The 27877-nt window shown below is 39.6% G+C and overlaps 1 protein-coding gene across 9 annotated transcripts in view; it reads left to right on the top strand.

The window, feature by feature from the left end:
• The window catches only part of NCKAP5 (NCK associated protein 5), a 379214-nt gene that overhangs the window by 10418 nt on the left and 340919 nt on the right, over positions 1-27877 (top strand). For 2 of the 9 annotated variants that reach the window (XM_048309439.1, XM_048309440.1), the window contains exon 1: positions 16103-16373. The gene's annotated coding sequence lies outside the window, so the exon portion shown is untranslated. Of the gene's footprint in view, positions 1-2105; positions 2221-15356; positions 15531-16102; positions 16374-27877 lie in introns of those variants that run through there. The other 7 variants (XM_048309429.1, XM_048309430.1, XM_048309431.1 and 4 more) reach the window with 7 other exon arrangements.

Raw genomic sequence — 27877 nt, 5'->3', positions numbered from 1 at the left:
CAGCTCATATCATGTTAGGATCTTCCTCCAACCAACCACACAAGGATTCAGTTGTTGCAAATGTGCAATGTAGTGTTGATACCCTTTTATCTCTACTTATCCTTTCAACCCTACCCTCAGTGTGTATGCACACATTCATGCAGGTCTCTTTCTGTGGAATCTAGAGAAATACTGAGGAAATACACTTTTACACATGAATTGTGTAGTGCCTCATCCTGCACAGACAAAATGATTTAATATCTCTTTGGTCAGTCATACAGAGCTACAAGTTTTAAATTTCCAGAATTTTTAGTCAACCAGGTTTGCAAAAACACTATCTGGTTTATCCAAATCCCCTCACTGTGATGTCCCCTGGTTCTCTCTGAGCTTCAAAAGAATGTTGTCCTCTTGGTACTCACTTTGTGATTTCCTATTTAACAAGTAAATGTCAGGGCCACTGGGGACTACAGTCCTGAAAAGCAGCATTCAAAAGGACAACCCGTGATGGTGCAGTGTCTCAGGTTTCCTTTTAACGGTTAGGAAGGGCACATTAACACCTGATAATAGAAAATCATTCTGTTTCACACGTCTGTTTGTAATTGTAGCAGGGATTCAGTCTACTTTTATTTATTTTTTTAAAATAATGCATGGGTATGGTCAGTGCAACACAAACCCCAGAAAATGCTTTAAAATACTTTTTTATAATTCAGCCCCACCAGCTTTGATGCATATTCCACCTATCTGTAAATACAGACCGAAAACATAATTAATAGACTAAATTCTGACTGAATGTACTGAACCAAGTAGCAGTCAGCTGAGGGTTGGTCTGGCTGTTCTGGCTGAGGGCTTTGGAGTATTGAGACTTTTGGAAAAGGATGTGATCTTTCGCTGCAAGGTGCCTGAACAAAACACTAAGTTATTTTAGTAATCAATTCATCGTTTTCTGTGCTCTATTAGTACAGTGTACCAAATAACATATTTTTATCTCCAGTACCTTTAAAAATAGTTTTGCTGCAGTTGAAAAGTTATTTTGCAGTTCCATAGTCAGAGGCTTTTCATTAGCACAGCTTCCTATGACATTAGTTTGTTCTGCATGTAGTTCAGTTATATTATGGAACATCACAGCAGTAAATATCTACTAGGTGTGTACAGGTTTTTGTAATCAGTCCCTGACAACATCTGTCAAAACAATATGGGAAAATCCTGGCTGGTGTTGTCATTACAGAATGGGACTGTTTGTTTATTCAATAGAAGAAATAAAGCATATTTAGAGAAGGCCAGAAGAGTCACTCTGGCTCAGTTACTGAGACTTCCAGCTTCCAGCTACAGGATATTTTGGTTCCAGCATTTCACACCAATAATAAACAATCTTTATGGGAACCATCAAATGATAAAAATGAGATCACAAATTGAGAGCCAGGCTATATATTTTTTGATCTGTTGTATGCTATAGTTTACATTAGGGTCAATCTCAAGACCGGAAAGAGGCCGGTTCTGTACCACAGCATTTCAAATAAATGTTTGCCAGCTATATGAGATACTGTCAATAATTCATCATTGTAATTCTTCCAAGATGGTCTGTTGATGCAAACTCTCGGAACACATGGTAATAATATGAGCATTTATGTGATTTACAGTTCTACAAAATGGCAAATAACTAGAAATTTCTTCCACTGAAAGTATGCATAGGCTCTTTGGATGTCAGTGTGTGTGACAGCTGCAGCATGTATAAATCCTGGTCAACTGTTTAAAGTGTTCTCTGTATATAAGTACATGTACTTATCCTGGCATCTTCATAGTCTGTTTCCAATATCTGAGTGACAGATTGTACTTTATCTAGTTGTGCAGTTTCTTATGTTTTTATTAACTCTTTAATCCCCTGGTGTGTTCAGTGGTTACAACAGTATATCTTGGTCAGTAGAATTGGTAGAGCTCAAAATACAAATATTTCCCTATCATGCAGCATCTCCTGGGCCCATGAGCTTTTTCAGTAATCTTTGACAATATACTAGAAATTGTATTGCACAAAGTGGTTTAGAAAATTTTTGTGTGTGCTCTTGTTCAGAAAGAAACCAAGAAATGGTGACTCATGTGGTAATTTATTTTTGTGTCTTGAAAAAATTCAGGTGAGAGGCATTCTTTGATGGCAGCTGTGTAAGTGCCAGTAGCAGTGGGAAGAACTTCCTCATGTTTCAGCTGAATTCTCATCTGTGCACCAGCCTTGCTTCCAGAGCTGTTCAGGTCTGTATATGCAACAAAGCGCTGCCCAAACAGCAAAGTGAAGTTGTTCCCACTTGTCCAAACCTTTCACCTTCATAGACTGGTCTTTCATCAGTGCATGTTAATTTTGAACTGGCATTTATCAGGCCCTGCACACAACCAGCCCATGAGTGTGTGGTTTGGAACATGATATTAGAAAATGTATTGACAGTGAACGGAGTGAGGGCCACTGAGTTGTTTGAGTTTTTTTTTCCTTTTTGTTTCTGGTATAGTCTGTAGGTAGAGCTGAGCCTAAATCCTCTTTTTGGCACCAGTATGGGAGCTGAGTGTTGTAGAGGCAGAGCACTGTCCTTTGAACTGGAAACTTGTGTGTTATAAGGATACCTAGCAGCTTGAAGCATTTTACAAAGGTAGGATTTCTATGGTGAAGGAAGCTCCACTCTTCTCAGGAGTATGTCCCCTGAATGCTATCATTCATACTTGAACAGGAATGAAAGAAGAGAAATGGGAGCAAGGGGCAATCTCTGGCACTCAGTTAAGGTAGGAGAGGTGGTGATACACTGGATTCCCCCTTGTTCTCCTCTCTTTAACCATATAGTCCCATGAAGACACTTTTATAGTGATTAGGTGAGTGACTGGAAGCCATAAATATAAATATTGGAGAGATTTGTGATGGTGCACAGCCAATCTTTGCAAAAGAGTTGCCTATTATAGGACTCTTTGGTGGGTACCAGTGGGGTTGCAATGTCAATACACTTAGATGAGTATAGAAGATAAATTTGGTTTTTGTATGAGGAAAGTTTAATAGCTTTATTTCTTTCATTAGAGTAAGGAATAAAACCAATGTGCAAAATTTTGGGGCACTTTGTGCAAGCACAGGACACTCTACTACACTGAATGATGTTCAGTGGGAGATCCCATAGCAGCCTTCTGTCTGGAAACCCACATGGATGTAACTTCATTTTAATGCAGGATAGCTGTGGCTGTGTGTGCCAGTTCATCTCTGTCCTACCATTCCCCATGGATTTTTCTTTCTCCAGTTCTTTTTACAGTTTCTCAGAAGTGCATGTGTATCACTGTGGACAGATAGAGTTCATGTATGTGACCGGCAGGGATGATTTTCCTCCTGGGAGCTGAGCTGAGTCACCCTGAACTGTGACAGGGAACAGGGGAGGAGGAGGGAGATCATTCCTGGAATGGGGAGAGGGATTGTGGCTGCTGACAGCTCCCTGTGCAGCTTTGGGCTCGGTGTAAAGAGAAGCCTCACCATTTCTGTGGATTTGTCCTGAAACAAACTTGGGTTCGTATGCCCTCTACAGTGTTCCATGACTGAAATGTCTGTCTGCTGTTCCCTGGAGGATGGGAACTATCATTCTGGAGTCTAAGATGGCACTGCATGGTACAAGTCCAGCCACAAACAGCGTGAGGTTTGCCCTGCAGCTTTGGGTCTTGTTTGGGAATACTGTGGAGCACTTCTCCTTTGGTGGTGCTTGGTGTGGTGCAGTTCATGGTACATGTACCCAAATCCCATGGAAGGTAATGGATTCCCATGGACATCAACAGTCATTCTGTCAGCTTTTAATTGTGGTGTTAAAACATGGACAAGAGGCAGTTTCGTGCCAGCATCTGTGACACAGAGACTCATGAGGCAAGAGCTGTACTCCCATGGAGGTCCTTGCCCAGCCCATCTTGCAGCATTTCCTGAAACTCTTGGTTGCAGCTCAGTTTTTTTGGAAGGAAGGAGATTTCGCCTAAGCAAATATGTCAATACATTCCTATGGCAAAGCTCTGCTAAATAAATCCATTATAATGTTGCTCAGTACAATTTATTGTAGTTTGTCAATATCTTGTTTTTAAATATGTTTTAGATAGCAGAAAAGTATAGGTTTTCTTTTGGGATTGTGGAGGGAAGAACAGTGAGGCTGAAGGCAAAAATCTTTTGGGCTGCTTTGGGAAGGGTTGCAAAAACCCCTCAAGAACTGCACTTTAATGTGTATTAAAAATCCTCAGTGAAGCTGCCTTTAGGAAATGCTGTGATTTCATTTCAGCGATGTGCTAAGAAGAAAAACAGATTCTCTGAGCTGTTGTCTCAAGCTTTATATAGGTTGAAGGTTTACGTTCTGCCTATGTTTTGATAAATTTTCCTTGCAGGCATAAGGTGTAGAAACTTTTAATTAAAGCTTAAATTCTAGAGCAAGGAGTAAGTGTTGTGGTAAGGTGCAGACACTTGGTCATTGTGTAATTCCCAGAAAAGATTTCTGTAAAGCTGAGATGGCTGGCTCTGACAGAAACTCAGATGGAAGGGATTCCAGGTGAACATCTTCTTTGGGAAGTGTGTCTGCTGCTGCCTTGCTCCCAACACTTGTGTTTTCCTCAAAAATGCTTCCAGAATATGCCAGCTTGAGGACAACAGTTTTCTATTGGTATGTGTAAAAAATGAGTACTTCCTCATTAGATGTGGCATTAATCATTCTGAGGTGAGTTCTTGGTATTTTCTGTAGAAACCAAGTGCCACCCAGGCAGGCCAGGACATGTGGAACGGCAAAGTCAGAATGGGAGCTGCGCTACTTCACCGCTGCTTTGGCTTTGTTTGGGACAAGTGCACTTCTAGTTCATAGCACCAAACACCACCATTCCCCATGGAAGCAGGGCTATTCTTGTAGGTGTACAAGGCATGACGATACCATTATTCTGAGTAAATTAAAACCATGTTGGCTTGAGTGCCTTGGTGTCAGACAGCCCCGCTCCAGCACACATGGGGCATCTCATCCTAAGCAGCTGCTTGGGTAATGAGCAACTGTGGTTTCAGGTCCTGACACCAAACATTTCTGAACTAAACCAACTCTGTGGGGATGATCTAGTGGAGCAGAGACCTGAAATCACTTAATGTCCCCGTATGGTTTGACTCTCCACTTGAATTAGGGAAAATTATGCCTGAATAGCTAAAATCAACATCCTTCCTTCTCTTTCTTGAAAAGTGATAGTAGGATTTTAATAACTACAGAGAGCCTGAGTATGTAGACTAATTTGCAAGATGCATATAAAATGTATGTAAACTTCAAGGGGGTTGATGGACATTGTCACTTGCTGGGTTTGTCCTTCTAGGGGATAAAATCAAATGGCTGCATATGTATTTAAAAAATTATTGTGGCTGCAGGGAAAATATTGGAGCAATGAGGACATTTTCACTAGCTTAGAGATTAGAGAGGCGTTTTTGGCAGGAAGAAAATGTAGTTTGCTTGTAGCACCTGCATAAACTTGCATGTCTATGATCTTGCAGTTTTTACAGCCTGTGGTGTCTATTATCTCCTTGATATACTCGCAAAATTCATATGATGTTCTTCTGGAAGTTCTGCTGGGTGGAGAGGAAATACAGTGCCTAGTACAAACAGTTCCTTGTGAATGCTACATTCCTACATTTATCTGTCATGTAGAAAAAAATGCAACTTATTTAGCACAGTTTCTGACAGTAATAATTAAATATTTTTTAAAATCATACCATGTAATAGTAAACCAGCTCCTATCATTATATTTACCATTTCTGGTACATAGCGCCCATTTGATTACAGTGGCATTTACTCTTTATCTTGCCAACTATCTGGTCATTGAATACTTCTGAGGAGAGGAGAGGAGAGGAGAGGAGAGGAGAGGATAGGAGAGGAGAGGAGAGGAGAGGAGAGGAGAGGAGAGGAGAGGAGAGGAGAGGAGATACCAAGATTTTTTACATTAATATCATTATATTTTAGTAACATTCAGTTTAGTCCTGGTTGTAAATTTCTCCTTTGTAATGCATTTGGGTAACTTAATTCTGTCTTAATCTGTCTCAGTATGATGGTCAGGATGCTGAGTTTGGTAAAAATTTTCAGGTATGTTGGGCAGCAGCTGGAAACCACAGTTAGTGAACAGTCCTATTGGATTCATCAGAGGTGCTGAGATTTATTACAGGAGGTTCCCAGTGCTGCAAGTGGAGAAAGAGAAAAAGCTGAACTGAAAAGTTGTGTCATCTTATCATTTGCCCAGAATTGTTAAATACTCAGTGCAAACTTCTAATGACCAAGTAAAAGTTCAAAAATTACTGTAGGCATTTCAAGCATTCATGACCTGACTTTTCCAGGGGTAATGGTAACCCTGGAGGTCCTACTTGGTGAATAAGCTATAGTATTAATCTGTGAATATTTGTAAATAAAGTTTTTCATTGCTGTCATTTTATGTAAAAGCTTCTGAAAGTCATAAGCCCTAAAAATAGAAACCTGGCTTTAGGGTTTTGTCTATAAAATTAGCAGTAAATCACTACAAAATAGCTATTCTACCCCACTTCTCAGTGCAGATATTTCTAAATGTTACACAGTAAGGTTGCACAGAGTGACAGCTGTCCTGTCCTATTTTGCAGCAAAACTTTCCTGGAGACCAACCTAAAGACTGTCTAGCTCAATATAATTACTCTAATTTCTCTAATTTGCAACTACACTAAGGTGAAATGCTGACCCTGCAATGGGAATGAGAAAAGTCTTTTAGAGTAAGCATTTTTTCAATACAGTGGAATACCCAAGTTTCCTATAGAATAAGAATGACTATTATGTTGATATTGTTTTAGGTAATTACAGTTAGATTATATCATAAAAGCACACATCAGTGTTACAGTTCTGGCTGAAATCCTGATATTTTAAAATCCTTTGAGTGGAAGAAAGTCCTAGGTATTAATTGGGCCTCATTACAGAAACAAAAAGAGATCCTGATATGACCTAAGGCTGTATAACAATAATTTCCATCTGTTAAAAGACATGTGCCAAAGCCAGAGCACAGCAGAAATTTTTCTTGTCCGAACTTCTGGGGTGTTTGGAAGAGTTCTGAAATGAAATGCAGACAATGAGCACAATGGGCCTTATTTAAAATTCTTTGAAATTGTCCATTTACCTGTGGCATCACATAAACAATACCGACAGATAACACCCACTCATACAGAGTAAGATACATTTCTGCATGCTGGGAACTACTGTATCTCTAATTTTGGAGGGATAAGGAAGCATACACCAGGGCAGGGCAGACATCAGAGAAGCTGCTGCAGGTGTCTGCCATGACTGACCTCTAGGTCAACACACAAGACTTGAACCAAACTCTTCAGCAAAGCAACCTAGAACATAAAGTAGAGCAGGAATATCTGAGTTAAAATTGTAAAGGCTTCATATTTTCAGGATATTCCAAATACTGTAAGCAAATGGTTCTGGCTAGTGGCAGCTAATCCCTGTTATTAATACATGTGTATCTATGAGTGTATGACAGCTGAGTGTATGGCACTCAGCCTTTGAAAACTGGTTGGGTTGCTCACCTGAATTGCTAATATTATTTGAAATCAAGGAAACATGGAGCAGATCCCAGCAGTGTTGGTCAATGTGCACTTGGATTTCTTGATCCTTTGCAGGCAAAGGGCAGTGAAATGGCCTGAGCCTTAGTCCTTCATTTGATCAGAAAGCAAGGGTGAGTCTTGTTCATGCTGCCACAGACCATTTCAAAGGTGGTACTCAACCTCAGAGCGGCTTTTGTTATTTCAGTTAAAAATGGTGTTCTAGGATGAATCAAATGAGCTCACACCACGACTAGGAAAGCCTTTTCAGGTTGTGACTTACACTGTGAACATAAAGAATTTTTCTGCCTTTTTCTGAAAGCAAAATGAACACTTTTAATACTTCTGTGGTTGTAGGGCAGTGTCATGTGGAGACACTGAGCTGGCTCTGAACCTGCTGGCTGGGCTGGGGCAGGACTGTAATGCTCCCTTAGGCCTCTGCCAAGCGTATTTCCTGTGCTGGGCTCCAGGCAGGGAACTAACGTGGCCAAGTTGCTTTCCAGAACCAAAGTAACATTTAAAGCTGCTTCAAATATCTCTTCAAGGCATTGCACAGCGCTGTATGAATACACCCAGCACCAGCACCACCACGCACTTTCCATAGCCACATATGTTGGCACAAGGGAAATGGAAAATGCAGCTCCATTGTCTTGATAGTATGCTACAAGAATTTATCATGTCTAATTCCAGATGAGCAAAAATTTATCACAGATTTACTGTTTTCTGTTAGTCATGTTTGTGTTTATACTAACTTCACTGAGCCAAATTTGGATCATGGGATTAAAGTAAACAGGGAATGACATATATGCAGGGACCTGTTGAAGGATTTGAGAAAAGTTCCATGAAAAAAGAGGCAAAAAGTTGGACAGTTATTTTATTTCATTCTAATTCACATGGAAGTCAGCATCATCTGATTTTATTTCCTTATTGCAGTTATTTCTTTTAATCATGGATTCCCATTAAAACAGCTCTTTGACAACAAAATTAGTCAGTCATTTAATTTTAATGTGTGGCATTAAGTAAGCTGGGTGGCAAATTGTCTTCTCAAACAGATTGACTTATTTTACCTGTGGGAAAGGAACAGCTGAACAGCTAGGAGGGAAATCTGCCAGTTCGGAAAATTTATTGTAACTTCCACAGCAGCGACGGAAATGTTTGGTTTTGAATGCTAGTTTGCTTTTGATGTTTTAATCTAACTGAAGTCTTTATCGTACCATTTGAAATTATCCTCAGGGTTTGAGGCTATCACTGAAACTTGCAAAAGTAATTGATACTTATTCTGTGTTGTTCACTGTGTTTATATGACTACAAGATGAGTTTTTCCTCTCTTTATAGCACGCAGTAAAATCTTCAGCATTGTATGGAGAAGGCAGTGTGGTAAACCAGAACAGCTTTTGTTTGATATACCTGTCCTTTTCTATCCAGAGGAATAGGATGGAGGCTTTATTTTTCTTGCAGGAAGACTAGGAAACCTTTCTCCTCACAAAAATAATTTTGTGCTTTTCCATCATCCTTTTTGCAGATACACTTTGGTCTCTTCTCCTGGGAAATGTCCTGGTAGCTGTTACGAGTCGTTGTATTTCACAGATTTAAAGTAATTGCAGCATGTGGTTGAAATCCTAGTGTGTTTATAACTGCTTTCTACAACAACCCAGGATTTTTTCAAGAGGAGAGCTGAGAGGCCTGAGGACTTGCACTGAGTTATTTTTGAGTAAGACTTCATGGTATTGTCCAGGGCTCCATTGACAGTGCTGGGAGCAGTAATTCCTAGACTTTAATCTGTTGGTGTCTTTTCTTGGGCTTTAAGCAAACTGCTTAATCCTTGAATATTTTACCTGTGACATGGATCAACTTTCTGCAGATTTTACAGATGCTAAGAGACCAGAATACTGGCAATGCATTTCAGATAGCCTCTTCTTGACAACAGTCATTCACTAAAATGAGAGGGTTTTTATCAATTTATATTGTGTGTCATAGTATGGAATTATATGGTATTAAACCCAGGCATGTTGGTACAGCTCTCATTCACTAAGTCATCTGCTGGAAGCAATTCTTACCTGCCCTGCTTTGAAGATGGAATGGAAAGACCCAAAGAGAACTTTAAATTATAGTAACATATCTCACACTGGTTTGCGACTCTTGTTTTCTTACTTTGGGACAGGATGGTGCTGACTGCCATATCACTCTGGATACACGTGGCCTAGTGCGGTTGGAACCCATGGTGACACTGATGTCTTGTTTCCACAGGCCTCATTTTGGCCAGTAGAACTGATTAACAGCATCTTTATGTGCATGTGTGTGTGCATGTTTGGCAAACAGTGGGGGATAGGACAGATCGGCTTGTTACTAGGTCCTCAACAAGCCATCAATGGAACACATGAAGAGAGATGGCAGGGAAGATTTGTTCACTCCTCTCTCTGTGACAGGGGCAGGAATTGACCTTTTTGTGTATTTTCTCTCTGGTGAGTGTAGAAATAGCAGTAGCTGCACCCCACGAAAAGAGCTTCATATGGCAAGCACAAGAGCAAAGAGTAAAACCCTGCCAAGGGAAAATGTAGCCTGTCCAAATCAGTTCATTACTTATTTTCCCTCCACAAGCAGCACTACATAGGAAAAAAGTAGAGACAGATTATCATTTAGAGTGAAAAGGTGGAGGTGGTTTATGAATGGCTGAGAGGTAGATGACAGCTTTTCATTTTTGTGGTATCCCTGTGAGAACTCCTTTTTAATACTGCGTTATCACATTTGGTGTTAGTAGTGCCATGTGTTCATTTATTCGAGGGAATTACTCGGAACTGCTCGTTATGTTGTGGATTTGCATAATATGTTTAAAGGCAATTTAGATAAAATTTATTTCAGATTTATGGAATCTTCTCTGAAGAATTTTTTCTCTCAATAATCTGATGTGCTGTTACCTCTGTGACACACAGTGTAAGGCTAGAGCTTCCAGCCAGATTCTTATATCCATCTGGTGTGTGCACATGGGAGGACAGTTTATAAAGCCATCTGAAATAAATAAATTGTATTCCTTATTTGATCTGAATGCCATCTCCTGTAACAAAGAGGGAGCTATGAAATCCAGGATATCCTATGACTGAGGGATGAAGAATGCTGTTCTAGTGCTTACTCTCAGTTTGGGAAGACAGTCTTTCCTTTGAGGTGTTAGGTGTCAGGATGAAGCAGGACAAGGTTAAGCATGGAGTCAAGAGCTCAGGGCTGTAGGGCTGGCAATCTCTGGGCAAAAATCTCTGCTCTGACATGCACAAAAATGTGGCTGATTACTCCAATCCAACGGCCAGTTCATTGATTAAAAGGGTGAATGGGCTTCCATCCAGGAGTGCAGCAGGAAAACAAACAGCTAGGCTGAAAAACAAGACTATTTAACCATCTGAAAGAGCGTGGGGCCATCCCAGCTGCTGCAGAACCTGTCACGACTTGGCTGCCAAGAAGCCAGATGCTTGCATCAGAGGAATGTGTGTTTCACAAGCCGATACCTCTGCTTGCTGACACACAGCGACATGTCCGAAGAGGCAGCAGGAGAGTGCAAATTAGTCAGCCTTCCCATTAGGTACCAGCCCTGCTGGATCACTGACACCTGTATTTCATCAGAAATAGATTATGGCAATAACCTTCTCCTCATAATAGAGACCACTTTCTGTATCCAGCAGGGGACCCCTGTCCATATGTGAAGCTAAACACTGCAGAACTGATTTAATGATTGGATCCACTGGAATCTAAATTTTCAGAGGCTTACTCGTGTGATTATGGACATACAAAAGCCCTTGAACACACATTGGTTTAGGACCTGCTCCAGAATCCACTAATGCCATTGATTTCAATTAATTCTGGATAAGGTCATTGGTAGGTGAATCAATTGTTTGATTCCAGAAACAACAGGAAAGGCAAAGAAGGAATAATGACTTAAACTATGGAACAGAGGAGAGCCAGTCCTACGTACTTATATTTTGTAATCATATTTACAATATTTCTGAGCTCCCCTGTAATTCAAAAATCCAGCTTCTGCCTACTTCTTCCAGTTTCAAGTGGCAAACACTCAAAGCAAACTTTTATGATTTGCTTAATATCATATTTTACAATGAGGCAATTTGTAGTGAAAGGCAATGTCCTTTAAAGACATCCCATCAATTTTCTCCGATGAATGCTTTTCATAGAATTCTACTGAAGCAAAAATTATGGAACTGAAAAAGATTTAGAAATTGATTGCAAATCACTGCTATGGCAGGAACAACCGTATATGCTCATTTTAGCTCTCAGCTCATCTGAAAAGGCTAGATTAAACATTTCATTTTAGACTTTCTTTTTCCCATGTGTCAGAATCGAGTGTCAAGGCTTCATCCTGACACTTAAGGACAGGATTTCCCATTGTGTGGGATGTGAGTTCGAGCAAATATTTCCATATAGAGGTGCTCTTCCAGGAGGTAGAATATAATATCTTTTAAGCTGTTGGAGTGACAGGTACTGAGGAGCACATAGGTTTTACAGAAGCTGTCTGGGAGCTCTTGGAGAGAGCAACATAGCAGTGCCAGGCATGGAGAACACAATTGGAAAGGACAAACCAGACTGATGGTATCCCCAGCCCTGCATGTAGCAGAATGGCCAATGTGAACACAGTTATTTTTGTTATATGTTATTTGTTGCTTTCTCTGAAGTTTAAATTCATAAATATGACAGAAGAGAGAGCTATTGTTTGTTCCAGCAGTAAAACCTGCCTTTGCTAAGGACCTTTTCCATATTCTTGACATGCAGGGGAGGTAAAAAGCTTTGAAAAATCACCTAGCAAGGTTAAAAATCAAATTATCTTTGTGATCAAAAGCTCACCAGCCTGATCAAACTGCTTCAGCTGAAGGCCAATTTTTGACAGTGAGTATCTGAGGAGATTCATACACTGCCCTCACACCTTCCTTTTATTCTCTCCACTTATTTCAACTTGTCAGTTGTTTATTTTCTTGGCCAGTTACCCCAGGAAAGTGTTTACTGTGTTAACTTGTGACACCTCACATCCTTGTAGGTATATGTTTTGTAAGACATAATTAACTGTGTTGGCAAAAGTGAGCATAATAGTAATTTTCAAACAACATTTTGCTCTTCAGTACCCTGGAGAAATTTCCATGATATTTTAGAACCAGCTCAACATTTCCAGCCATGTGCAACTCCAAGGAGAGCAAATTCTCCAGTCTACAATTTGTTTAACTTTATTTTTTTTTTAATTTGTACTCTAGTGATCTGATATTTACCATGGGATAAAAATGTAACAGTTCAGGATTTTATATTCTATTAAAATCTGTTGGGATTTTAACGTCCTGCAGTTTCGCCCTAGACTAAACTGCTCTTCAGCCTGTGCTTGCCCCAGCAGTAGTTAGAGAGTAAAACAAGGCTTTTACATGGGCTGTCTGGCTGAAGCTGTACTGAACCACACAGGACTGTCAGCACAGTGAGACATCCCTTGGGGAAAATGCTCTTAGCTCTTCCCACCTGCCTTTTAACTCTTCAGGCTGTGGGGCTGATCACCTCTGCTGCAGCTTTAGGGGTCTGTAATGAGACAAAATCTTGAGACCCCTGGGTCCAAGCTGTTTTCTGCTCCTGAGCTGGTAAGAAGTGAACAAGCACATCACAAGTGCAGGGATTCCTGCATACTTCAGTAAAGATGCAGTTTAGGTGACTCAATCCCAGCCAACTATTGCATTTTCCGAGATGTCCTTATTTTGGCTTCTTCAGTGAGGAGGAACGCTCTAAATTAGTAAAAAAGTAAAGTCAAATGTGGACAGTGAACCTGAAATAGTATGGATTTTGTGTTAGTGTGAGACATGGGGTCTTTGAGAGATCCTGGCCATACTGCAAGAAGTTAATTGACAAGCTTTCCTAATATCTGTGTGTACTTCGATCAATTTGTTATGTCTCATCTTACCTGTCTGCTCATCAAAAATGAGGCAGTACAAAGCTGAATTATTTCCTCAGGTACAAGAATCAGTTCAGCCTACTGCACTTCAGGCCAGGAGCAATGACTGTAGCTCATGACTTTGACTTCTTTATCTTTTCACTCAACCTGCAGCTAGTCAGTGTCTGAATTCTGCTGTTAATTTTGTTCTAGCAGAAGCCATGGCATTCCTGCCAAAAATAAGTTGTATCTGCACAGCCAGCAGCTATATCTTATGATGACTTAGAATAGAAATTAGATGGATAAGTGCACTGACAGGGTGAGCTAATGGCCACTCCCTTAATAAGTGCTGTAATTTGAAGAATGCAGAATCTGTTTGTCCACCCTCATGGCAATTCTCCTCTTGGGAACTCGCTGGTTAAACCCACAAATCTCAGAACTTGTTTTGTTGCGCATTTATTTTCACAATAACCACCACTTCTGAAAAACTAAGAAAAATAGCTTTCAGACAACTCAGTGCCTCTGCAGTGCTGCCTGACCAGAGCGATGTGAGAAGTGTGTGTGCTGTCCTGGTCCTGCTCACCCAGGTGTACTTAGCCTGGAAATGCATTAACATATCCTAGGAAATTTAGTAAGTGCTAAATTTTGCTAAATAATACAAATTCTTCCTGGGAACTGGTTACGATTTTCCTTAAGGCTCATCCTCTTTAATTTCATTAAACTTTTTCAATTAAACTAGTGGTTTCCTTCTTTTATGACTCTATACTCTCTTCTTTCTTCTACATGTGTCTTGGAGCAAGCCAGTTTTCTCATCAACAGAGCTTCAATGTAACCTGTGTTTTGCATTTTTATAAATACTTGTAATGGCAGGTGAAAAAATGAATCTTGTTCTTGGTCTGAGGAAGCACACTGTAAATCAGCAACAGGTTTAAGCAAAATTTAACTCTTTTGCTCATTTTATGGGTTTATTTCTGATAGAAAAAGCTGAAGCCTTATGGAGCTCTTTATCCAAGCACAGGGTATTGTTCATGTTTGCTTAAATGGCACTTGTGAACCTGGAACTAAAGCTCTATAGTTTGAAATTCATCTAATTCAATATTATGTGTTAGTACTTACTATTCCCATAACCCACTTCATCTTCAAAGTATTTGAAGACTTCCTGGATCAGACTGGCAAACTCTTAATGAGCAAGATATAAAACCTTGCTTAGTGCAATGGAAGAGGAACACAACCCTATGTGTTTGAGGCAGGGACGTAAATATAACCCATATTTACACATTGTGGTGTTTCTTGTGTGCTACAGGCTGATTAGCTACAGGAATAAATGTAGGGGATTTACAACAGATCTCCATCAAAAGCACAAACTCATATTTTAGAGGCAGCAAGCAGCAGAGGTAGCAATTGGCTACATGAGCAGTTGCAATGAACCCAGCACCACTGTGTCAGCAGGGTATTGCTGCTACCGAGGGCAAGCACCAAGAAAATCAGGCACTCTGTTATTAGGGTCACACAAATGTTTTTAATGGCACTCTTTCAGGCTAAAAGCAGGATTTCAGCTTGCAGCTGACTGCTCTTGTTCAGGTGTGTAATTGCATCTAGCTTGATTTACAGCAGCTGAGTATCTGACCCAAGATTGGTTTTCTCTCTGTAAATACAGGCAGAATTTAGGTTGAGGCTTTTATGTGTAGCAATTAAAAAAGCAGTGCAAATTTGGCTTCAGCTCATCCCTGAGCTCAAGTTTCACATGTTTTGTTGTTCGTGGAACAGTTTAGGGTGTTTAGATGTGAGTGGCCAGGTGTTTCCAATATTGAACCTCTTCGTGTGGAAACGTGCACAGATAAGAGAGCTCAGTGTGTCACAAGCCTTGGTGGTGCTCTTTCAGTGTTTGAAGTTCTGACTTGAAAGGACTAACTTCTGAGGAAATCAAGGCACAGAGTCCCAGCCCTTCTCTTTCAGCAGGAACTCTGTGACAGAGGCTCAGATTAGGAGCTGGACTAGTTCTCCAGGGAGTACCCCGTGCCTTGGTGGGAGTCGAGTGTGTGTTTCAGCTCCCCAGTGCTACTTAGTCTTGGACCTCCCCTCTGAGAAGGAAAGGTCAGTATTTATGCCATTAGCACTTTGTGAATAACAATGTTTGATGCTGTTTCTTGCTTTCTTGTATTTTCATCTTCAGAAAGTAAGATGGTTTTCTTCAAAACACATTGATACTGAAGTTGAGCTGTCTTAAACCTTGCAAAGATTATAGATTGTAATTCTGTAAATTTTCAAATTCAGAATGTGGTGAAACTTTCAGTTCAACTTACTGATGTCTTCTTCTCTGTGCTTTAAAATCTAGGCAGGTTTGCACCCCTATTGTTAAAGAAACAAAAGAATTAGAAGAATTCAGTGATAAATTGTGAAAAAGGCACTGCTGGCATTTTTTTTCTTTCTTTCTCCCTGTTTAAGTTTTTCTTACTTTTCTGCTTTCCCTGCAAACACTGTTTATTCATTCTAGAAAAACATCAGTTGAGTAAACAGAAGTATTTATGTGTGTAGCACTGCAACTCCTACTAAGATGCAAATTGTGCTGCAGGGAAGATAGTTTGGGCTTTTCTTTCCTCCTCGCTTTTCTTTTTTGACAGTCGGTTAATAAAGACTCAACAATAAGCAGCTGCCTGTGATGTCATTTGGGACTTTGTCCACAGAGCTTGTATTTACAAGTACTGAGCAACTACATAGCAGCAGCAAACCCAACTATCAGCAAACTTCATGTCTGCTGTTTCTGAAGGACTTTGGTGCTGTGGAGGGTGTAGAAAGCTAACTCTGTTCTTCTAACCACAGACTTTTTAAAGCTTGGTAAATAAACACTGGATAAACTCAAGAGAATTTCTGGACTGCAAAGACTTCTTATGGTTCTGAATTCTCCAGGGCTGGCATGTTTTGACTGAACTGCAGCAAGTAAGGCTTTTGCTGTTTTGGTGTTTTTATCATCTCTGTAAAGCTTATTTTCTCTAGGAGTGTGTCAGCATTGTTATTTGTAGTTTTGTATTAATTAAAAGAGCGGCAAGTATGTAGTTGTTGGGAGTAATTACAGCCATGCATCTGACTGTGGTTCAGGACAAATGAAAACTTTATTCTGGCTTTTGTTTGTATGAGATTACACTGAAGTGGCTCTCTCTTAATTTAAGTGATGAAACTTTAAGATTCTTCAAATCTCCTGAGTGCTGTCATTAATTGAACAAAACCTGGGCTGTCTGAAGATTGTTCTTTTATAATTTAATTATGTTCATTTGAATATTGAAGATTATGTTGAATTTTTAATATAAATTCCTTGTAGTTTTTAGTACAGTTTTCTTTAAAAATTATTTTGCTTCTTATGCAGGTGTTTATTTCAAGCAAAGCTTGACTATTTTTCACTTTCAGCCCCTGTTCAAGTTCTGGAGGTGCATAAGTTTAAAAGAGAGAATCATACAGTGCTTGGAAATCTGATGCCTTTTGGACAGAATGAATTGTCAATTATATGAGAAACTGTAATTTTTGTTTTGAGTGTTTAAGTTAGAAATCCATCACATCTTGAAATATCAGAGCACTCTGGTAGCTGCTGTGAAAAAACTGTTTCTCTGCTGTCTGTGGGACACAACTGTATTTCTGATCAGAGATTAACTAATTTTCAGGACAAGTAGCTGTGATTGGCATGGAATTATTTGTGTTTTACAGAGGAGTAAACTGGTCCGTAGATGCGGTTTATTAAAATTTAGCTTACTCACTTCAAAAGCTGGTAACAAACCCCAGGTCTCTTGCTTCTCATTTCAGTCTTTCACCAGAAGCCCATGCTAAATTACTGCAATTTCAGTTGTAGTGGCTTTTCTAGGACGTAACCTAATCACAGTACTGTGCATGAGGAACTTTTATTACTGTTTACCTCTGCTTAATGAGCTGTCTTTGTGAAGACAAAGCACATTTCTGAGGCTTGAAATCAGAAAAGTATGATTGGCAAATGTATGAGGGTAAGACAGTGCAAATCAATCAGATAGGAATTGGAGGATTCCTCCTGAATTATCAGCACTATTGATTTTGGTTTGCTTTGCTTGCTGCTGACTTTGTTTACAAGGCTTCTCAGTCCCACCCAGCAACAGATTTTTGGGGCTTTTTGTTAAGGTCTGAGTGGCTACAACTACAGATGCCCCTCTCAAGTGACCCTGTTTCTACAACAGATGAAAACTGTCCAGCTCTTCTCTTTTCATGCTGTAATGTGGCTTGGCATGTCAAGATACTGTGCAATTCAGGAGCTGTTGTTCTGTCTTTGCAATTGAAGCATATTCTCCTGGGGTGTGGGGGGAACCAACCTAAATTTAGCTCTGCATTAATGCCATGGGAACAGCAAAGGCTTTTGGTGTTTCAAATGGGTGTGTGAATAAGAGCATATTTTTATTCCTCAGGTGTTCATCCTCATTTTTCAGAAATAGTGTTAAAAAAAGTTTATATGGTCTTTAAAAGATGTTTTTTATAGCTCAGAAACTTCCACCAAATGCAGGAGTGAAGAGCTGAGAGTTGTGATAGAGGCTTTCCTTTGGGGAGATGGAATGGGTTTAAGGTGGTTTGATCTCTATCACTGACTCCTGTGAGCCAGTATTTCCTTCCCTCTATGACCTTGTGGCCAATAAAGATGATCTATTTTTGTGAACTGATAATTTACACTTGCAAATTTTCAGATATTGGCAAATAAATGCCTTTGAAATCTTCAAAATAATTAGAACAAAGTGAGAATAAAAAACCCTACTCAGGTTCTACTTATCTTTCTTACTTAAATTAATTTTAAGTGCAAATTTTCATCTGAAAAACATGAATTTTACTGCTTTTAAAGAAAACTTAATGGGCTCCTATGGTATTGTTCTTGTACATGAATTTTGTATAAGTGTTTAGAGACTTAGATTTATACAAGTGGAAATCCTGTCCCAGTAAATGTAAAGCAGGAGGGTACAATTCCACTTCAGTCATGAACTAATCTTCAGATAATCACCTTAAAAGCCGAAGCAGACTCTCAAAACCTGATGAGCCTGTAGGCATCCAATTTTCATTTTCCTTCTCACATTTACGTTTTCTTTCTTATCTACCAGTGTAGCAAATTAGGATATAGATTGAGCTCATTTTCAGCCAAGGGATCCCCTGGTTGGATTTTTCCTGAAAAATCTGCCCAAGGATACAGCATATAATCTGATAATATTCTGGGATGGCATAAAAAGGGACAATTGCCAAGAGAATGTCAATTCCTTGGGCTTTCTTGCCATCTGAAAAGAGACAGAATAAGAGCAGACCCCAGCCTGTCATTGTCTGACAAGTGGGACTGGGGTTGGGATAAAAGACACAGAACAAAGGTGCCAAAGGGAAGCTCAGCTGGCTGAGGAGCTCGGCGTGGTGCAGCCAGGGCCAAATGCAGCAGGGTGCTCTGAGCTCGTGTGTGGCTTTGCACGTGTTCAGCTCCTGGCAGGACTGCAGTTATGCTGAAGAAAAATTCATGCCAGAGCTGCCAAAATACCTTCAAAAGTTAAAGCATGTAATATGCAGTTTTATTACTAAACCAGAATAAATGTACAATGTAAATAGAACACGAGCCATTAACACTTGTAATGCTCTGTTCTGTACTGTCTACTGATACTGCTCGTGTAGCATGCAGGAACCTGAATTATATTAGGTTTTCCCTGATGGTTACATAAATTAGTCATGATGTTTTCAGGATGAAAAGTTAGATAGCTATTATATGAAAAACACTGGGAAATCTTTTATGTGCCCATTGCTTAGCATTCAGGTGGATCAGATAAACGTGGTTTGTACAGAGGCAATGGCTTCTGGAAACGGGCTGTAACATTGTCTATGGGCTATGAGTGATGCAGACCCTGAAAAGTGGGTTGGATTATAAAGCAGTGGATAAAAATTATGTTGCTGAAATATGGTCTATTAATATTGACACACAGCAAGAACAAATGCCACTGTTAAACTGAATGTTTGATAAGCTTTCCACAGGACAACGCTATTTGTTTTCCAGAGCCAAACCAGCCTTGGATAGTGTGTGCACACAATAGGTCTGGACAGATTCCGATGCATGTCACAAGTTATTTTCTTTGAGAGTGCTAATTGATTTTTATAATTCATTGTTATCTAAATTGTTAAACTCAATATTTTACGGTATCCTTTTGTTTCTTTGTTGCTCAGACATAATACAAATAGGAAGAGTTAATTACCACATGCAACAACACAGGCGAATTGCGTTGTCCGCTTTGCTTTGATTGAAGCTGTATTGAATTGCCACTGTGGATTTTCAGCAATGGTGGAGGAAAGAAGAAGGCAGGAATTCTTTTGCAGTGAAGTTGCTCTTGGTGGTAGTTAGCATTTGTATTTCAAACAGTATCCTTTTGGCAGCTGGGCTGTATTATGCTTGTTTCGCCTATACTAAGTATTACCTAATTGTGCAAACTGAAATCACATGTGTGCATCAATCCTGTGGGGAATCAAGTGGCACTCCTTGAGGAATACAGCACAACTTGACACAAGTAGAAGGATTGCATTTGCTTCTAAAATGACTTACTCCTCTAGATATGAGCACTTGGCTTGTTTCTTCAGAGCTCTGTTGATGGCCAGAGCTGCATCTGGTGGGTGAAAGGAAGTAGTGCTCTCCTCAAGGGAATTCTAGAGAGATTAAGTGATGACTTAATTTATGCAAATTCCTAAAGCTCTGATCTACTCTATCTTTTAAGATTTGGTGTAACTGCTGTAAAATGTAGGATCTTTTCTGCTGCTCTGAAATGATCTGACAAAATGGTACATAATGATAAGATTTTGGGGGGTTATTTTGCCAGTAGAGGGCCATGTTAAACTGGATAAAATACCTCCCTCTTGGACTCACATTTTCAGTGAGGAACAGCTTAAAGCATATGGTTGTTTTCAACAGCAAAATGAGTAAATAATTAGATCTTTTAGAAGCTATTGAATGATTAATTATTTAAAGTCAGAATCACATCACTTTTACAGTGTGACGCAGTTCTGTGTCAGTCTAATCAGACCGAATTCTGGCCTTTAAAATACATCACGCCTACCTGTTTGTTCTAAATTGTTCAAGGTTGATAGATAGAGCGCTAATAAGTCATTAAGCTGACGTGATATACAGCAGCAGCATGTGTTTTTGCTATAATGACACAAATGAGAAAAGAATTGTTTTTCAGAGGTAAAATCACGTTTGTTTTTGATGTGGCCTATAAACTAGAACTCATTATTCAAGCTCTAGTGCTGCAGGAGTTGACCTTTGGCAAAATATTTTGTTATCCTCAATCTTTTATACAGGCCTTTTGTGAACTCTGCTCAGCCCTCATTTTGCTGATTGCATTTAAAGTCATTTATTGCACAGTGTTTGCCCTTCTAGCAGATGTTAAAGGATTCCCTGCCTCCCCCTTAAAGGCTACTCCTCCGCAGCATCTAATTATAACCTACACAAAAGATTAACAGATGTTATAATTGTCTTTACTCATTGATTAAATAGTTTCTGCATGATTTGCTCTCTTCCTCTCATTGCTGACTTGTGAGGTCTTTCTGGACAAGTCTCATGCATCTGCAATTTGTTAACAGTGCTATCCTCAGTTTTTAACTTTTTGTGTTTGTGGTTCCGTTTGAGCAGGTTATAGCTGTTCTGCTGGACAGTGTGACAGGAAAGTGATAAAAATGGGTGCATGGGTACTTGCTTTGATTGCACACAGTCCTGTTCTTCCTCTTCCTTTTAACCACTCCATCTAAAATATATGTAAAATGCAGACTCCTTTTAATGAATTTAAATTGGAGACTGAAGGGTTAAGTGCTGAGGGTTGCTTAGCAGTAGTTTTGTCCCCATATTTCAGTTGCCACTTCCAGAGGAAATTAGTGGCTGAGAAAATCAGTTTAAAAAGAAAATTCCTAGTAGGAGGAAATTTCTAGTAGGACTTTCTTGGGTTAGGACCATTAGAAAACGTTGTGGTTTTTTTTTTTCTTGTGGTTCATATCTCTCACTTTTTCACAAAATTAAGGTTACTCTGTTCTTGAGCTAATTAATCTTGTCTGTGTTTTGTTCCCACATTGAGGTGAGGGCTCTGTTCTTGGATGGATCCATAGTCCTTCCCCTACAGCACAACAGTGCCAAGCGTAGCAACTGTTCTTTTATGTTCTTATAAATCTTATAGCATCTTGAACAGGGCCAGACCAAACAATGTTCCTTTTCAGAGAGGCGAAACATCTTGCACGTGTATTTAAACTGCTGGGGATTGATTCTACCAACGTGTCTTTCCCTGTTTGGATTCTGTATGAGGTTTTCTTACTCTTTCATTGACACAGATGTGAGTAATTGACAAGTCCACAAAAACTTCCATGACAGGCCTGGAAAGTCTCACAGTTTTATGAAGCTGCATCTGCCATAAGGCCTAAGCTGAAGGGCTCTGCCTTGCTTTGTTCAGGATTGATATAACAAGAAAGAAAAGTTAATGGAGAATATTTTCTCACGTGCTCTCTGACAAAACCTCTGAATGAGTTAAAGAGAAACAGATTAAAAGCTTGAGGCTTGATTTTTGGGCTTGGTTATTCAAAAGCCATAAAATATTGTGGAGTTTTCCCTGCCCATCCCCCAAATCCTGCTCAAACACAAAGCTGTTGCCTTGATTCTTGGTCAGAGAACCACCTCATTTTGAGATTGGGCTCACCTTCTCCTGTCAAAAACTCTTTACCATTTTTTGCTACCAAAACCACTTGAGTTCTATGTGTATGTCTGGGAATATTCATTCAATTAATGTAGATTCATGCATATGGGAGACACCTTGTGTGAGACTTTGTTGGTGCTGTCTGTATTTATATTCTCTTTACAGTGAACACCATGGTGCTCGCTGTGAGATTTTGAGAGAGTACCTACAGTGCTCTAGATTTTAATTTGGTTTCTAATGTTGATATCTAACATTTAATTAATGAATTTTAATAGCCTGAAAGATAATCTTTGCAGTGCCCAAAGCATATGTCCAGGGACTCAAAACTGCTGTAGAAACAGAGGTACTTTGTTTGTGAGATTAGCAAAGAACATTGTATCCTCCTTGTTTTTAAATGACATCTCAGTGCTCCTGAATACTTTGCATTTATGAACTGGGGGGAGCAGATTATAGATTCATAATAAGTAAATTCCAGGGTGCCAACTGTGCTTGCGAAGTGTATTTTAATCATATAGACACCTGTCCACTACCAACTTGTAATATTTCTTAGAGGTCACTGAGCAGCCAGCTGATGGAAATCACTTTTATTTAATATCAACCTCATCTGAGTTTTAAATACTGATCCAGAAGTGAAAGGCTAAAATCCCAATTATCAATAATCAGACCTATCTAATCCCCATATTATGCTGGAGGTAAAAGGCCTAGGTTCTCTTTGTAGTTACATATGAGAAACACTCAGAAATTACTAAAAGTTTAGCTAAGTCATTAAGGATTTTTAACATCATCTGGTATCAAGGAAAACATTAAAGTGAAACCTGGTGTAACAGTTTAGTAAACAGCTCTTTGTTATGTCACTGGTTGTTAGCTCTAACTTTTGAGACCAAGATCTTCATCTTATTTTGAGGCTGCACCAATAAATGAAAGAGAGCTCCAAATGACTGGCAACAGCAGCACATGGTACAAAGCCTCAGGTTGGCCATTCTTCTTGTCTCTCTGCTTGAGAATCTGTAGACTTGTCTAGGATTTAATCATGTGCTTTCCTAAAACTACTAAATTCCTTTCCTTAAGCTGCAGTTCTGTCTTGGTGTTATTGATTGGGAATGCATCCAGATGTTCATGGCAAACCAGTTCTGTCATTTATATTTACCAATTTATTTTTAGTCAAGTGACTTGCTTTTCTTTTTGATTACCAGAAAATTCTCCTGTTGCAAGAAAAAGCTTTAATACGACATTGAAAAGAATTTATCACCTAGATGATAGTTTTGGGTGCAGTCCTGGGAACAGAATGATTTGTAAGGTACACAGCCATGGGCAGCATGGCACTGCACAGGCAGGCACGCACCACACACCCTAGGCAGGGTTTTCCTCGCTCCTGGCAGGGAACCAATCTTACTGGTGGGTCCTGTCTCCCCAGTATAGCACTGAAGTCTCACTTTTACCCACTGGCTGTTGTCTTTGTGAAAACAAGTTATGCTTTACCTGTTTTACTTATTCCTCTCTACCTGAATTCCAGGTTTGGATCCTATGTGTTACAGAGTATTCTGAGCTTGGATGCAGAGTCCAAGAGTTTATAACTATGGGAAGCATAACTGAGACCCCTGCTGAGATCTCTCACTTAACCAGGGGATGGTAGATCCCCCTGGCTCCTACCATACTCAGCTCAGATGGGGTGGCACAGCCATGTGTGAGGCAAAGCAGAGGTGGAGATTTAACGTGCACGATCCTCATCCAAGAAGAGAGGAAGGATGTGAAACCTTTTTGTGTGTTTAAGGCACACCCTTAGGCAAGAAGTCCCATGAAGACCCCACCTGGCTTCTTCTTTTCTTTTATCTTCCCTTTCCTGTAGTCCCGTTCAGAGTTTTTCTGCTCTTCAGTAGTTGCAGGTAATGTTACTGTGAGCCAACAAGGAAAATCAAAGGTGAACAGCACTGAAGATGGCAGTAACCCACTTAATTCCCCCACTACTAAAGACAAAAAGGGGCTTGCTCTAACTTTCCTTTTTTTGAATGTTGCTTTAATGCTTCCTAGTTTCCCCTGCAGGGAAGATGGGTTTAAATCTGTGGAGGGAGTAGAGGATATCTGTCTCACAGCAGACAGATGGCAGAATCTTTTGGTGGCAGAATCTTTTCTTTGTTGGCTTTAATTCAGTTCTAGTTGAATTTCTCGCATCAAATTAATTTTGACAGAACAGCAAAGAGGTGAATGAAAACTGAGTGTCTTCCACTGCACAGCACGGAGTTTGGAGAGGGGATTATTCCCCTGTTTGAGTTTATAGTGATGTGCACATCTGGTAGATAGAGAAGAGTAATGACACAGAGAAGCAGCACTAATAGAAAGTTTCACTATTAAAGTCTTTGACAAAGAGGATTTACTCAGTAAATGACACTTAATATATTACTACCTTCACAGTGTAGTGGGGAAACTGAGACAGGAGAAGTCAGAGAATCAACCTAAATCTCCAGTTCAAAATATGGGCAAACATTTAGGATTTACCTGAAATGAACCAAGGTTTGTTTTTTTTTTCCTTGCTTATGCTCAAATTGTTTTTCCCCAATCTACCCTGAATTAATAAACCTTATGTAGGGAAAAAAAAAAAACTTTTAAAGATTATATTTGGTCTCAAAATGCACTTTCAAATTCAGTGGATCATTTAGAACATGCAAGTGTATTAACACTTTTCCCTTCCATATTAATAATACTTTTTATTTCCCAGCTTAGTTTTTGAGCTTAAGAGGAATATTGAATAACTTTGATTACTCCAAGTCTGGAGGTGCATAAACTATACTCTTAAAGGCTTTATCTAAATCTGCATAGCATTACATCCAGGAAATAATCTAGGTAAAAATTATCTACTTTGAGATTTTACACGAATTCTATAGAAAAAAGTGGATGGAAAATTCTGTATCAACCCAACTGTTCCTACTACAAGCAAAGACATCTTTCAGAATTTAGTGAATAACTGACTTGTGAATTGTCAGTAGTTTTGGTTTGGTTGTTGTTGTTTTTTTTTTCTTTTGTAGTTGAACTGTTCTTACTTTGCATTCAAAATGGACAGATGCTTGAGAGAGAGATTAAGAAATTCTAAGAGTATAGCTCCTTTCTTTGTAATATTTTCTGCGTAGTACTGTATCCATAATCCCAGAGTGTAAGATTATCATCTGTGATGGCAGTTTATATGTTCACTGACATTTCAGTTGGTAGAACTGAGCACAGATGAGTTAAAGAATGAGAGAATGACATAAAACATAGAAGAACTATGAACCTTTTAAGTAGGAAATTCATTAATTTTTTAAAAAAATTATGTCTTTATTACATTTCTGGCAGATGGAGAAATTAGAAATCAGTGTGTGACAGGCAGTCTTCACACTGAGGAACTGGAATAAGCACTGCCAGCAGCTGATGGCATGGGGAGGAAGGATGGAATAACACTTTTTCCAAAAGCAAAAGCCTTTAATTATCTCCAGTGTAGATGAACCACAGCAAAGTACAGAGATACTGAGAAGAAAGGCAGAGCAGGCTCTTTTCTTCCTCATCAGGGTTGTTGGACATCTCATTTCTGGCAGCATCCTCACTTCCAGTGTTTGTTATTGTACTTCATCCTGCCTTATTTTTTCATATGACAAGCGTTCCTTTGATTCTCTGCATTAGATTTCACTTTAGGTAATCGCTTCAGATACTCAGCATCGTTTCCTCCTCTTTATTTTTTCAGCCTACTGTCAATAAACCTAATCAATTTCTTTCTGTCTCTAGTGTTAGGATATGTCCCTCAAACTTTTGTGGATGATCATTCCTTCCCATTTTAGTCTGTTTGTCATTGTTTAAAACTGTGGTGAAGGGACTGTTTAATCATTCCTCACCAAGCCAATACTTTAATCATTTTTGCTGCAATTGTCTGAATTCCATAAAGTTTGTCTCTGTCCTTTTGGCCCAGAACTGAATTTGGTGATTGAGATGAGATTGTTCTAGAATTGCAGAGCTAAGAGGTGGAGGGCTGTTTGGTATGCCAACACTGTGCAGTGTTCTGTCACCATTAAGAAAATACGTGTGAAGAGAGAACATCATTCATTTTTAATGTTTCCATGATAGTTTTCTTGGCCATAAGCTGAAGATGAAGTTTAATCAATGTGTATCAATTTCTTTCAATTTTATGGTCTTGATATCCCACAGTCCTACATGCTCTGCTGTGTAAGAATAAAGTGAACTTTTATTGGCTGGGATATCTCCCTAGAGTTTTTCTTTATGTATTCTCATAAATGTGTAGGGAATACATCCTACAAAAAAACTGCAGGTGGTAGAGCTGAGTTGTACCCTGCCACCCTTCTGCTGTGACCATGAAGTACACTGCTGAAGCGTGCACGAAAGTTGGAGCTGAATTCTTTTGGGTCATCCTTAGATGATGTTAGGTCAGCTGAAATGAGAGTAGAATTCTTCTAACTTCTGTAAAGCCTGAAAAGGTGGGGAACCAGCTGAAGGATTTCAGTGCCCATCCTTACAGGAGCTAAATTAGTTCTGGCACCTCCAAATTCTGCTCTGGTACCACATCTCTTGTGTGTCAGTCCATAGCAGTCCAAGGACCTGTCGCTGTAGTTATAGCTGTCCTAACTGCCCAGATTTACACAACTCTGAAGGCATTTGCACAGAAAGATAAGAAATACATGAAGAATTTTTTTCTGATAAAAATAGGCACAGTGTTTTGTGTGGGAAGCACCTGGAGCTGCTCAGCTGACTGAGGATGTTCTTGCTTCATTCCCTGCTAGTCTTTCCCTTCAAACCAGGGGCTCAGTTCTGGTTTGGCTGGAAGAGATCAGTGCTGTCTTTCTGCTCTTGTTCTTCCCCCGGGGTGGACTCCAGTCATGGTGGGGGGAGGAGTTATTTTCACATTATGCAAATAGAGGAGTGGAGCCCTTTCTCAGCTCCCCACTTCCTAGGGCATGTATTTCACTGTACCTTATCTTCCCTTATTTTTCAAAGGACAGAAAGGGATTATGAGCTTGATTCAGCTTCTTTTCTGGGCTGCTATTGAACTAATACCTTCATCATGAGGTTATTGCCTGTAATGTAAGGACAGCCCCTGGCCCACTGGTAGCATCTGTATAGCAAGGTGAAATGTGAGACACTGTGTTACAACCAACAAAGCCCCGGATTCATTAGAAACAAGTTCTGCAGCCTAGACACTGACATATTCCCTCTGATGCAAGTAGCTTTGGTTATCTAAGGATGCACAGAACTGGATGTTGAACGTGTTGCTAGTAACTAAGGAAACATTTTTACAGTACTTTCTATTGGGAGTTTTTCTTTGAGCCATGTGAACATTTTGAAGTGTTACCCAGTGCTCTGTGGAGTAAAACCAGATGACTGAACACTATGTCAAGATGGTTTAATAATTCCTCATATCCACTGAGCTGGAATACCACAGTAAATAAATGATCTTTCATTCCTTTAATCTCTGCTGGTAAGGAGGACTAAACAGAGTCACATTTATTTAGGATACTGTGACCATTGCAGACATCATCATCTCTTTTAGCAGTGCAGGTGGAAGGGGTGGAGAGCACACAATGAACCAATGATTTTTAGTGGTCCCTCTGGATTATGATTACAACAGATGGGCAGACAAAAGAGCTGCTGACTGAAATGCATTTGTCTTGGAGAGGGAGGGATCTTTAGGCACATTTCACAAGCTCTTAGTTCTAGTTTCAAAAACTGAATTGACAATCCACCACTGTTTGCAACAGAGACCCTGCTACAGGTCTT

This window comes from Corvus hawaiiensis, chromosome 7, assembly GCF_020740725.1.
Source record: "Corvus hawaiiensis isolate bCorHaw1 chromosome 7, bCorHaw1.pri.cur, whole genome shotgun sequence".
Lineage (NCBI taxonomy): Eukaryota > Metazoa > Chordata > Aves > Passeriformes > Corvidae > Corvus > Corvus hawaiiensis.
The sequence above is the reverse complement of the archived record's forward strand: the minus strand, read 5'-3'. Positions and strand labels throughout refer to the sequence as shown.